The sequence below is a fragment of the Vigna unguiculata genome, chromosome 9 (genome assembly GCF_037176805.1).
Source record: "Vigna unguiculata cultivar grain cowpea cultivar isolate G323 ecotype 2 chromosome 9, ASM3717680v1, whole genome shotgun sequence".
Lineage (NCBI taxonomy): Eukaryota > Viridiplantae > Streptophyta > Magnoliopsida > Fabales > Fabaceae > Vigna > Vigna unguiculata.
In genome coordinates, this window is record NC_140800.1 from 27160384 (window position 1) to 27175359 (window position 14976).

The 14976-nt window shown below is 32.4% G+C and overlaps 1 pseudogene across 1 annotated transcript; it reads left to right on the top strand.

Annotated features, from left to right (window-relative positions):
* The first annotated feature begins 408 nt into the window (after positions 1 to 408).
* On the top strand, positions 409 to 14649 carry LOC114162654 (transcription factor bHLH130-like; annotated as a pseudogene). The gene is made up of 7 exons (XR_014984615.1): positions 409 to 517; positions 607 to 678; positions 10222 to 10391; positions 10483 to 10653; positions 10887 to 10952; positions 11054 to 11122; positions 14394 to 14649. The product of XR_014984615.1 is annotated as a transcription factor bHLH130-like (transcript).
* Positions 14650 to 14976: the final 327 nt, after the last annotated feature.

The window sequence follows — 14976 nt, forward strand, 5'->3', positions numbered from 1 at the left end:
GGGTCAGGATCCACTTTTGGGGCAAAGAAACCTAAAGCTTGCCTTATCGAGTTGTCGGAGACGATCGTGCACTGGGACATCGAAATCTCCTTGGTTGAATCCTTGGTTTACTCTATAGACAATATGGAGCCCAATTCAATAATAAAAGCCATGCTGGAATTGAACAACAAGGCCTTGATTTTGGGTCGCAAGATAGGTGCTCTTCTGCAGAGGGAGATAAAGGAAGGTGGACAAGCCAAGGTGGAGGAGCTTTAGGAGGAGTTGAAGGTGCAGGCCACCAAGCATACCGAATAGAAAACGGCCTGGGAAAAAGAGCGGGAAGAGTGACTAGTGTAAAGGAAGCGGTTGGGCTCGTGGAAGGTTAGGTGTTTGGACTCCGAGAAAAATCTCAATGAAAATATTGCTGATATGGAGACAGATTATGATGAATTGAAAGAAAAGAATGATGGTCTTGAGAGTGAGCTTGAAGATTTAAAGGGCCACACCATTCAAGAGCATATGAACGGCTTCCATAAGGGTTTGCAGTAGACAACCTTTTTTGCAAGGAAGTGGACGTGTCCGATTCGAAATATGATGTTAATAAGGACGTGGTGGATGGTCGTCTAGTGAATGAATTGGACTCAAGTCCAGAAGAGGAGGTTGGGAAGGTGGCCGTTACTGATGATGTGAATCCTGCGGGTAATAGGGCTGAAGTAGTGGAAGTGGATGTTGATCCTGCTGCTTAGTGTAAGACCCGTGAAATTTAATTAATTAAATAATTAATTAATTAATAAATGCGGGTAGTGAGAGCCTTTATGGCATTTATTATTGTTTGATGTGATGTGGATAAGTACTAGCTCAAGTGGTTGAGAGTACTTTATTGTGTGAGAGGACTTAGGTTCGAGTCTTATGTATGTCAATTATGTGTTGTTTGTTTTATTATTAATTTTAATAATATATATGAGCATGGAAGTGGTAATGTACCCCTATACTTATGTGAATTATCATGAAAGATAAATTGGTTGAGTGGTTGTGCATTGACTTGATGATAAGCATGATAGGGGTTCGGACCTTGGTGAACCCAAATTTGACTCTTTTTTTGCTAATGATTAGTTGTTGTTTGACTGTGAAAAGGCAAAGAAAACCTAGCAGAAGGGCAACCATTAGGGGCTGAAAAACCACCCATAATTGAGAGACTACCTAAGGCTAATTGTGGGAGCACTAAGAGAATTTGTGTTGGGCAAGAAGAGCTATAGCATTACAATTTTTGCAAAGGAAATTCCATGTTAGGGGAGTTGAACCCATAATTGTATGCTTTTGATCATATATCATGATTTTAATGATTATATGCTATGGATTTCGTACTGCACCTGAGGTGAATTTGGGGTTTGGGTGTTTTGGTACTATTTTATAGGAATTCTTACCTAATTATATGATTATAATGAGATTATGCAATGTATAATTTGTAATTGTGCACACTTGGATTGTTGAAGCCTTTATGATGTCAAAAAATTGTATTCATACGTGTGTGCAATCTTTTTCCGAATGAATGGTATGAATTGGTATGAGTTTTGGCATGACTGTTATGGGTGCGTACATAAACAGAGTCGCAGTTTGCAACTCTTGCTCAAGCGAGCCTGGCTCGCCTAGGCGAGATTAGCAGAGAATTGGGTTTGTTTCTACTTGCGCGTCTCGCTCGAGCGGAAGGTTTTCGTCTTGGGCGACAGACTATCTCGCTTAGGCGAGTGTGTCTCGCCTAAGCGAGAACCCGTGATCGTTGGGGGTTTGCTTGGGCCTCCCGCCTAAGCGCGAAGCCATGTTTTGGGCGAAGGAGGGTCTCGCTCAGGTGAGAGTCCTTCGCCTAAGCGAGAGTGCGAGGAGGGTTGTTGGTTGTTTAACTCGCCGCCTAAGCGAGAGTTAGTGTTATGGGCGAAATGTGTCTCACCTAAGCGAGAATTCGAGGTTAGTTATGTGCGAGGAGCTCGCTGAGGCGAGGTAACCTAGCTTAAGCGAGGCTTTTATTTATTTCTTTATTTTATTATTTAAATTTGTAATATCCGAACGAGATGTTATAGTTAGGTTCATTTTTATATTTTGATTTTATTTAGTACAAGTCTGTAATAATTTGCACATTTATTTTTGAACAACACTTTATTCGTCTGTGATATTATAATTAGATGGTTGCTTTGTTGCGTCTATCATGTTGTTTTGGTAACATTTATTGTTTTACTTTGATCATATGTGGATCGCTTACGATTTATTGATTGTTCATTTCGTTGGATTTGATTATGTAATAAGGTTGACCCAGGCCGCTTACTTTGGCAAGTGGTGAAGGGTTTAAGAAAATTATTCATTGAGTGAGTATTCGACTTAGGTCGCTTACTTTAGTAAGTGGTGGAAAAGTTAAGAAAATTATTCACTGAGAGTAGTGTTCGATCCAGGCCGCTTACTTTGGCAAGTGGTGGAGAACTTAAGAAAATTATTTATTGAGAGTGAGTGTTCGACCCAGGCCGCTTACTTTGGTAAGTGGTGGGGAACTTAAGAAAATTATTCATTGAGAGAGAGTGTTTGACCCAGACTGCTTACTTTGGTAAGTGGTGGGGAACTTAAGAATATTATTCATTGGGAGAGAGTATTTGACACAAGCCGCTTACTTTTGTAAGTGGTAGGGAACTTAAGAAAATTATTCATTGAGAGAGAGTGTTCGACCTAGGCCGCTTACTTTGGTAAGTGATTGGGAACTTAAGAAAATTATTCATTGAGAGAGAGTGTTGGGGCCGCTTATTTTGGTAAGTGGTGGGGAACTAAAGAAAATTATTCATTGAGAGAGAGTGTTCGACCCAGGCCGCTTACTTTGGTAAGTGGTGGGGAACTTAAGAAAAATATTCATTGAGAGAGATTGTTCGACCCAGGCTGCTTACTTTGGTAAGAGGTAGGGAACTTAAGAAAATTATTCACTGAGAGAGAGTGTTCGACCCAGGCCGCTTACTTTGGTAAGTGGTGGGAAACTTAAGAAAATTATTCATTGAGAAAGAGTGTTCGACCTTGGCCGCTTACTTTGTTAAGTCGTGGGGAACTTAAGTAGTATGTGTCGTTATGTTGTGCAGTTAACTAACCATCTATTCTTTTCATGATAGGACTAGTCGTAGGCAGTTCAGACAGGGTAGTCATCCATATTATTCATGACCACCTAGGTATAGAACAATTACTATTATTATTATTACTATTATTATTATTATTGTTATTATTATTATAATTATTACTATTATTACTATTATTTTTATTATTTTTATTTTTATTTTTATTTTATTATTATTATTCCTTTTATTATTACTAGTTTATAATAATTATTAGGTTAAATTACCCTTTTGGTCCCTCTATTTGTCATGAAATTTCATTTTGGTCCTCGCGTTTTTCGTTGTCTCAATTTGGTCCTCATTTTCTTAAAAATAACTCAATTTGATCCTCACCGTTAACTTTGACCAGACGGTGTTAAAGTCAATCCCACGTGTCAATTTCTGGTTTTTTTGAATTTTTTTAATATTTTTTTTGAATTTTTTATTTATTTTTGACACATGTCATTTCACTGTTATGCCACGTGTCAAAGTGACTCAATTTTGTCCTTATATTTGTTTTTAGTTTCAATTTAGTCTCAATTTTTGTAAAAATGAAGCAATATTGTCCCTCCTTAGATTGAGACTCAATTTAATCTTTGTATACAACTTATGATGATATTCTTAATAAAATTGACATTTTTATTAAATATTTATAGAAATTTTTTTAAATAAATTTTTTTTAGTTTTATTATTAAACAAAGTTAAACCCCAAACTTAATTTCAAAAATTAACAATTTTGTCATCATATATAAAGGCATCAAGTGTATCATATTATACAAACTTGGTAAAGATTAAAAATCAAATAACTTGTCACACATAAATTTAGGAACTAAATCTCAAGTTCAAAACAAAATCAAAGTCTAATGTTTTGTGTAGAATTTAAATTTAATTTAAAATATTTATAGAAATATTTAATAAAAACGTTAATTTTAATAAGAATATCACCATAAGATTTATAAAAAAGTAAATTTAGTGTCAATTTGAGAAAGGACAATATTGCTTCATTTTTACAAAAATTGGGACTAAATTGAAACTAAAAACAAATATAGGGACCAAATTGAGTCACTTTGACACGTGGCACGACTGTGAAGTGACACGTGTCAAAAAGAAAAAAATTTAAAAAAAAATTAAAAAAAATTAAAAACTAAAATAAAATAAATATTAAAAAAATCAAAAAAACCAGAAATTGACACGTGGCGTTGACTTTAACATCGTCTGATCAAAGTTAACGGTGAGGACCAAATTGAGTCATTTTTAAGAAAATGAGGACCAAATTGAGACAACGAAAAACGTGAGGACCAAAATGAAATTTCATGACAAATAGAGGGACGAAAAGGGTAATTTAACCTAATTATTATTATTATTTATTATGTTATTATTATTATTATTTATTATATGATTATTATTATTACTACTATTATTTTTAATTTATATTATTATTATTATTATTATTTTTATTATGATTATTTCTATTTTACTTTACTATTATTATTTTGTTATTATTAGTATTATTTTTATTATTATTACTACTATTATTTTTATTATTATTATTACTATTATTTTTATTATTATTATTATTTTATTGTTATTGTTATTTTATTATTATTGTTATTATTATCATTGTTTTATTTTATTTATTATTTTAGCATCATCATTATTATTTTATTATTATTATTATTATTATTATTATTTTATTATTTTATTATTATTTTATCTTATTAGTATTTTTTATTATTATTATTTTATCTTATTAGAATTATTGTTTTATTATGATTGTTTCATTTTATTTTATTATTATTTTCATTATTATTTTTTATTTTGATTATTTTGTTTTATTATTATTATTATTATCATTATTGTTGTTGTTGTTGTTGTTTTTATTATTATCATTATTACTATTTTATTGCCCGTGCGATATTTTGGGGCAATGATTATGTGTTATTCCTGGTTTGATATTGTTTGGTTGTCCAGGATTGTGTATTGGGTATATCACTTTTTTTGATAGTTTTATGTGAATTTATATTGATTCTTCGGTATGTATGAAATCAAGGATATGGTTGTGTTTTATGTATAACCATGTGATATTGTGTACTTGAGTTCAACTTAATGATATGGAAGTATATTTACTTGTCATGGATGCATGTTTTGCCTGAATTGAGTGTCTTGTGTGAATAGGTTCATTGGAACCTATTCTAGAGTGCCAAAAAACCAGTAAATTACTAGTTACTGGTGGCAGAACGGTGTAAACCACTAGGAGATAGGCCACAAAGTGAACTTTGGAGCAAAACTCGAGAGTTGGTGCTTGGCAACATAAGTGGTCCCGCCAGGCGGTGTGTTGTAGAACTAGGCCTAGACCAAAATCTAGTGGGTTGGCGCCCGGCGACGCCAAGTGTCCTGCCAGGCACTCTGGAACCAAACAGCACCAGGCGACGCGTGTGATGCGCCAGGCGATTTCGGGTGCCGAGCTGAATCACGTAGAGGATTCTACACGTGGATACTCAGAGCCGAAGTGGGGCCAACATGAGAGTTTTTACATAGAAATATTTTTATGGATTTTATGAATTATTTTTGTAATCGGTATTATGAATCATTTTATATTTGTAAGAGGTGAACGCTTTTATGGATTTTTATTTTTGCGCGTCCGAAATAAAGTTTTACTTTTTCTCGCGGTTTGGGAAAAGGATTTCATTAATAAATGCAATTTATTAATATTTTTATTATTTTAGTTTTAAATAAGTAATTTATGGCTAGGATGTTACATTTGGTATCAGAGCAATGATTTTCAAATGATTCTTGGACTTTGAGGAGTGAGCTTATCGCATTTCAATTGTGAAACCTTGTACGAATGGATTGACTACTTATCAATCATGTTGTTAATGATTGTGGATGGCATAGTGTGGTGTTCCATAAATAGACAGGTTGTGGGACTGTCATGACTCTTATTTAAGAGTTCAGATTTTATGGACTTCGTGATGAAACTAGAATCATTAAGAACAGAAAATATCTTGATATAGTGATGAGGGTGCACACTCATGACTATATCAAAGATAGTTTCCTTTCTTTATTTTAAAGGTTTTAGGGAAAGTATAGGAGGGTATGGTTTGAGTTCCCTCATGCACTTTTCCCGGTTATGTTTGCACTTCCGTGGTATGTGTTTGTTGTCTATAGTGACAAAGGAATGCAAATTCAAGGTCAAACTTGACCTGCTTGTCTTGCAAGGGTTGGGTAGGGTCTTAGAAACAACCTCTTGCTCGAAGATGCGAATATGCAGAAGGTTCTATATTAGTGGACGAGGAAAGTTAAGTTTGAGTTGCTAAGCTTAAAAGTGACGTCAGAGCTTAGAAACAACGCGTTAGATTGAGGGATCTTCAAGGATAGGTTCTTGGAATGAAAACACACACACACACACACACACACACACATATATATATATATATATATATATATATAATACATATATACATACATATATACAAACATGGGTTAAATATATTTTTTATCACATAACTTTCAGTGAAAATTGAAATTAGTCCCTTTTTGAAACTTTGGACAATTTAGCCCCCAAATTTAGAAATGTATGAATTTAGTCCTTTTTACCAAATTCTTTTATGTTTATTTCACGTTTCAAATGTTTTTTCAGCTAACATTGAACAAAAACATGTCAAACAATGTAAACATTTCAAATGTCATCATGAAACACAATTGAAACGTGAAATAACCTTAACAAAATTCAATTAAAAGGACTAAATCCATGCATTTCTAAAAAGTTAGAGGACTAAATTGGACCATAGTTTCAAAGAGGGACTAATTCTAATTTTCATTTAAAGTTAAGACACAAAAAATATATTTAACCCTACATACATACATTATGTATCATCATCCCCAGGCAAAGAAACAATGAACTAATAATGTAGACTAACATGTTTTTCTTAAATGAAATGCTAAGTTTTTACATTAATTGCATTACATTTTATTATCACCACGGAAAATACTTTTTTCAAGATGAATCCCATCTTTATTAACTTGAAGCCATTAAACTATTTACTGGAAAAAACAACAACCTTTTGTATTTGTGTCATCCAACTAACAATCGTAGTACATACACCAAAAATGTAAACAACAATTCTTTTTTATGACCAACTTCACCTCAAAATCAACATCAATGTGGCCTTGTACTTTTACCTCTCTTTTAACAAAGTACAAAACACATATCTTTAGTTCCTTTTAGACACCTCAAAATGAACTCCTCTTAATGAGCTTTTCCTAGATTTGACATAAACTTGCTTACAACTCCTACTACATTATAATATCTATCCTCATACAAATAATCACAAACATCAAAATTCTTAGTGTGTGTGTTCATCTAAATTACCATACAATTGCTTAAGGAATAGATTTTCACAATGACAAACTTGATAATATTTAGCTACGTAACTAGAAAAACAAACTTGGACAATTAGTGGACCTTTATATCTTTCAGAGCCAACATTTTCCTTTTTATGTGATAAACCCATTTGTTAATGCCTTTTCTTCATAGTTATTGTAGCTAGTTCCCATGTATTTCCAGTTAGGAGGTTGAGAATACATTCACAATATAGAGTTGTATAACAAAAAAAACTTTTAGATGGGCAAGTTTTACTTCTTTTCCACTCTAGATTTCTTTTGGCAATATATGTTCCAATGACGGACCACGATTGATCAAGTTACCACATTTATAATTTGTGTTAAAAGTTATTTTAGTACGCTTGATTGTACATGTATGTTTCTAGCTCTTTCGATTTAATTTTAGCTCATATTCTTAACTAAACTAATATTTTAAGGAGTATATGGTACAATCCTCTCCATTTTAATTTCATTCACATATAAAATCTTTATAAATTTGGTGTTATCATATTCATCACCGTTGTTGATTTTAAGTTTCTTTTTTTCATCTTCTACATTGTCTCATTTTGAACATTAGCTTTTCATTAAGGGTGTCACAGTAAGCCAATCAGGCTAACATGAGTCAGATCACCATGGGTTAAACTAAAAATGAGTTAGCTTAATCTGACTCACTTTTTGGTGAGTTAGAAATTTTGTAACCAAGCTTAGCCTACCATTAGTTGGTGGGTTAGATGTGTTGGCTCACTTAAAGATGTTTTGTTCTTTCACTTTGTTTTATATACTTATTGCAAAACAACCAAAGTGCATTGACTCGACTCTTTTTTTATAGTAGTACAATTAAAGTACTCACTTATTTTATAAAACATTATTATAAAGGTAGTAGTTAAAAATTAAAGTGTCAATCTATATAATTTGGAAAACAAATAAATTAAGCACTAAAAATATTCAAATATTATTGAATTACATTCTAATCTTTAGAAAAAAAAAATCAAATTGTCAACCTACATAATTATAAGTAGTAAGTAATTATAATAAAATAAGAATGGTAAAAATAATAAAGGATTGTTGTTTGTTAGTTAAGGGCACCTTCAACTTGACTTAAACTTGTGACAAGCAAGGTTGGTTTACAAATTTGAACCTATTTTGAAATGTTTACTTTTCATATCTTAAAAGCCTCAAATACTTCTTACTTATATTTTAGAAAGTAAACACATACCTTCATCGAATGATAACATATAAACATAAAAAAAGTATTTTTATTTTCATTGGTAGATAATAGAGATGATGGACACTAAATGTTAAAGTGAACAAGCTAAATGTTAAAGTATTTTTTTTCTATTATTGAATGCATAGTCTTCATCTCTTGTATGACTATGTTTTTAATTTCATATAATGAAATTTTGATTATATGATACAAGTATGATGAAATGATGTGCCTTTGTTGACATGTAAAGAGTACCATTTTTATTATCGCAAACAATTGTCCTTACACCCTTTTGAAATCTTCCAACGACTGTCATGGAAGATTATTAGCCAACTGGTAAGTTCTTTATCAAATCAAGTATATATTTAACATTTTTAAATTCCTAAACAAACTTGTTAAACTTAGTTTTCACCACATATTTCCCAACAATTTCACAAAATTGTTCATTAATTAAGGCAAACATTTTCAAAGATACTAAACACATGATTATCAAAGAATTCTCTTTAAGAAGTAACATGAAAAGAAGGCTTTTGAATCTAGAACCCAAATTCTTCTTTTTTCTTTATAAAGATAGTAACATGTAACATTTTCTTGAACCTTTCGTCCCTTGATTATTCAATGCAATGTTTTTGTAATGTATGGTCTTACCACAGTTCTAACAATTGATAATCTTTTGAATTGTGAAACTTCAATAATTCCCAAACTTGGATCTCTTGTGATATTTTTATTTTTCACACCTATACATTTTTTTAAAACTTTTTCCTATTGAATCTTTATTAAAAACTAAGGAGGTTGAGGATTCTTCTAACTTTGTGAGATCTCTTCATTAAGAACCAGATCACAAACATTGTTGAATTTCAACTTATTACCAGTGACCTTTCAAATTTTTGGTAGAAAAAATTAAATAGTTAATGCTCATACTTCATCATCAAATTTAATTTAAATATAACAAAATTAAGCTGGAATTATCATTAGAAATCACATCATCTAAAATATGACTGAATAATAATATATAAATACATTACAGGAAAAATATTTTTTTAACGTCACTCACCTAATGGCGGTCTTAATAAAATGCCATTATGTAAAAAATTTAAAAGATTATAAAAATTTGCAGTCAGTTTTTAAAACCGACGGGATATGCTAATATAATCTGTTTAGATTATTTTTATATTAAGTGGTATTTTGCAGGTACAAAGTTGATTGACACGCTTACATTGCAGTGTTCTTTACATAGAGTTGATCCTTTCTTTTTTTTGTAAGTCATCTTTTCTTCTACTGGAAGTATCTTCTTTTCTTCTACTGGAAGTATCTTCTTTTTTTCTTGGAAGCCAATCCTCTCTTCCCACGAGAGCCATTCTTGAAAATCATTTTCTTTTCCTCATGCAATTTTCTTTCTATAAGTATTTTCCCCTTTTTTGTAAGTTGATTTCCTCTTCTTGTAGTTTATTTTTTTCTTGAAATTCGATTTTCTTTTGAAGCTCGTAAACCCTAATTACAATTGTTGATATGTGTTTTTGTATTGGTTTCGAGGCAAAGCTCAATATCGTAGCTCTGATGATAATACCAGTCATAGAGGTAATGATACTCAACATTTTCGCCCTAGATTCCCTTATGGTTCTTGGAATGAGACTCCACAACTGTCACAAAATCTTAGTGGTTTGAAAAGAGGGAGAATTGACAATGAAAAGATGTTTTTGGATGTTCATGTGTATATAAGATGCTTAATTGCTTTATTTTCTTGTTGCATCTCTTACACTTTTGTTTCTTCTTTTTAATACAAAAAATCGTTGTGCTCAGAATGGAGAACCAGGAAACCAAGTTAATATATTATCACATCACTAGAATTTACCAAAAACTTTAGCAGAGATGATTACCATGGAGAAGTTGCTTCAGTTCCTAGATTCTGTTCCTTGTAAAATCAGAGCAAAGCGAGGGTCTGCTACTCATCCTCGTAGCATTGCTGAAATGGTGGGATTTTGTCTTCCGAATTGAATTTAATTAGAATGCACAGAAAATGTTGAAGCTTTTTATAAATTGATGATTTCTGATTAATCGACCATGTAAAAACCTTATTAGGATATCATAAAATTAAACTTATTTTAGAGCCAAAAGAACAAAGAAGATATTGTGTAGACTTTTTGAATTCTTGAAGTAATTTGAATAAAAGATGGTTCTGAGGTGTTGTGCATGTCTTGTTTCAGGTGAGAAGAACTCGGAGTAGAGAAAGAATGATGAAATTATAAGAGCTTGTTCCAAACATGGATAAGGTAAGATCATAAGCACATTTAACTTTGGAATGTGTCGATTCTATGTTACAATGTTGTAGTTGTGGTTAAAAAGTTAACATTCTTCTACATTCACTTGACAGCAAACCAACACAGCAGACATGTTGGACTTAGTTGTTGAATACATTAAAGATCTTCATAAACAATTTAAGGTAAATACAAAAACATACATTTACAAATTCAAAAGCATTAAATCATGTTACTATTATGCATGCACTCATTTTTCATACACATACATTGTTTTTTTAGTTTTTGTGATATAAATGTCTCTGACTGTGTGTTGGTGACTATGAACATATCTAGTATTGTGTATGATTGTAGTGGGTTGCATGATGGCTTTACCAAACTCTGAACATATATAGTATTGTCTCTTTGGGTAAATATTTTTAATACAACCTAATATTTTTGTATTCTAATTTTTTTCATTGGTACATTTACTGTAGTTTTAAAACTGCAAGATGTTGTTCTCAAGGATTTTAGCAGTTTTGGAATTTTATCATACCAGTTGACAGAATTTTTGAGAGGTAAAACTTTCAAAAATAGATTAAATAAATATATTGAGATGTCTATCTAGTGCAATTTATTGGAATCTCCGTCAATTTCAAATATTGATGGCACTTTGAGCTTCTTTTGGGTAGAACAAGTGGGTGCAAATTCTACTTTATTGTTTGTTGTTTTGTGAATTGATACTAACCGAAATTATACACTATGTAGAGTTGTAGTTTATTATTAATGTTTATTATAGCATAATGGGGTAAAGTAATTTAGGAAGTGATTGATGTCCTTCATAGAACTTATATTAGTGATTGGTTGTCATATTATGCAATAGTTTCGGGATCTCTTTGTTATTAAGAGATTTCATACTCTTATATCTTTATATTGGTTTAAAGATGCTATGTTCTACATATTAGATCTTTTAATACTTTCCACAGATATAACCCTCAATAGGTTAAAGGTCTGCTTTTCTTTTTAACATAACTAGTATACTAATACCGACTCGTGCGTACGCACGAACGTATTTGTTTTATTTTGTATATTAAAATAATAAAATAGTAAAAGTATTATGTAATGAAATATTATGAAAATTAAGTTATATTGTTGTAAATGTTGTTATTAAAATAATGAAATAGTAAATCTAAGTGATGCAATAATAATTTTAATTTAAATATAATAAATATAATTGATATCACAATATAATACAGTTAATTGATTTTACAAAATAATTATAATAATCTATAATTTGTGCGAACATTTATTTTGTTTTTTTTTTAATTTTTTTAGAATAATGATATAATTGTTATTATATTTATTTAACCATTAAAAATACTAATAATAATATTAATATAAATTATGAATTTTAAAAATTTTAAAAGATTAAATGATTAAAAATTTATTTAGCAAAAATTTTTAGTATAACAACATTTTTTATAATTAAAAAAATCATACTTATAGTAATAACACCATTATGAATAGTAATAGTAATAATAATAATAAAAATAATAATGATAATAATTGTAAGGCCCGTTAATATTATTCTTTACCTTCCTGCCCTAAATTAAATGGTTGTCCTTGTAAGTGAGCCTAAGGGCTGGCCTAGTAAATAAAATCCTTCTTAGTTGTCCTAAGTCACATTTTCCATTCATTTCAGAGAACCTAAGAATGTAGCCGTCAACCCCTCCGCTAGGGTTTTGCTTCCACTCTCACGTTGAGCTAAGAGAACTTGTGCTCCATGTAAGTATCTCTTCTAGTCGTGCTGGTTCCCTTTTACCATCTTTTCGTAATTTCGGTTAAAAGCCTCTGTTAACGTCATTTTCTGGTTCTGTCCCACCCCTATTTCAGCCCATAGTTCATCCTTAGAGCTGATGCGCTCGTGGTCGTGCCGTCGGGGTCTTAGCTAAACTTTTCCAGGTACGGAGAAGTTAGAGTCTGAGTCTTGATTGTTTTATGGCTGAGATTGAGTTTGTTAGATGTTGTATGTATTATATGATTGTGTTGAATGCGTGAACTGCCATGTACTGTCTTTTGGGTGCAAGCATGTGATTGTTGCAGGTGGAACAGTGGTGGGATCTGTTAATCTCGCCCAGGCGAGAGTAACTCGCCCAGGCGAGACTTGCAGGAGTAAACTAAGGGTTTGCGAAACCTCGCCCAGGCGGAGGACTCTGGTTTTGAGCGAGGCCCAGTCTCGCTCAAGCGAGAGCCACTCGCCTAAGCGAGGAGGAGTGGAGGCTTGGAATGCTGTTGTGGTCTAGACCAGGCGAGGGACGTCATTGTTGGGCGAGAAGTTGTCTCGCCCGGGCAAGCCAGGAATCGCCTAAGCAAGCCTGCGAGAAAGTTCCAGCCCTAGTCACGATCTCGCCTAAGCGAGAGTACCCCTCTCGCCTGAGCGAGGGCTCTTGACTTGAGCGAGATGCGCTGCGGGTTGGGGGACTTTGATAAATTGTGAATTGTATTGTTGGTTTATGATGTGTTTGTGTGATGTATGAAATCTGTGAAATGAAAGGCATGGTATGTTCTGTATTATAAATTGGATGGATGTGATTGAAGAATCTTGGCATGTGAAATCAATGAATGGGTTGGAATTAAAGGGGCCATGATATTGTTATGAGATGATACCCTATACTCATGGGATGGAAATGACCAATGGTATGGATTCAACATGGGATTCGAATGAGGATTCATTTTCAGGGGTTGGTACGAAATTGTAAGCATGATTAATGTTCTCTCAATGTTGATGTATGAGTTTTAGTCCGTGTCAGTGTGTAATTCCTTGGAGTCTCTAGGTGAGACCTCCGGGGTTGCGCTTCAGTGGTCGAGACGTAATTTCATGATCCCTGTTAGTGGGTGCTCATGGCGGTGCCCCATTTGTATGGTCTAGTAAGGATTCAAGGTAAGGTTGCATCTTAACACTCTAAGGAGTCGGTTACTCTCACTTAGAGCGGACTGACTCTTGTGGTGAGAGTAGCAGGAGGCCCGAAATTCATTAAGGGCTAACCTTGTGGTGAGGAATTGATTCATTGTAACACTTGTGACATATGGTTTGGGGGTGAGCAGTTTGGGGGTGAGCAGTTCGGGGGTGAGCAGAGGTATTCACCACAAGTGCAAGCATCCGTTGAATCCGACCGGACTATACGTATCTGGATGAGTCGAGTCAGGGTCTAGTGTATTATTTGTGAAGTCAGAACATGTTTGGGTGATATATATATATATATATATATATATATATATATATATATATATATATATATATATATATATATATATATATATATATATATATATATATATATATATAATGTTGGATTGTGCATTGATGTGTGGCTACTTGATGAACTGTTCTACTCTAGCTTACCCTGTTTGTTATCCGGTTATCTTGTATGTGGTTCTTCTTCTTGCGATGATCATCGATTAAATTGATTGGAGCAGATGGGCGAGGTCCTCGTGGTCAACAAGGGAATGGTGACTCCGCTGCTTAGCCATCTGGGCTGGACTTTCCTTTTGTTTTAAGCTTTCTTTTGGGGGCCACGGCCCATGTATTTGGCTACCCACTAAACTTCTATTTTTGTTTGGTTTCCTGTATCTACTTAGTTAACGTCTTGGTATGCCTTGTTTCATCGGGAGGCGTTTTGTGGAAAACACATAAGACTGCTGCTATGCTATTATGTTGTGACATTTCCTTTAATTTCTGCTATTAATTAAATGGGGTGTTACAATAATATTTATGCTATAAATATTAATATTAATGCTAATACTAAGGTGAATGTCAACTATTATAATTTATAATTATATATAAAGACATGCATTAACAACAAAACATATAAAAATGACAAGTAATTGAAATATGACAAGTATTAGTATTATTTTTTCTACTAATAATAATATTAATATTAATATTAATCAACTACATATGTAAAGAGATAAATATCTTTGGTGTCCTTTTTATTTTATCAATTTTATCTTCTTAATTATTATATTTTAAATTTAAATAATTATTTATAATAAAAAAAAT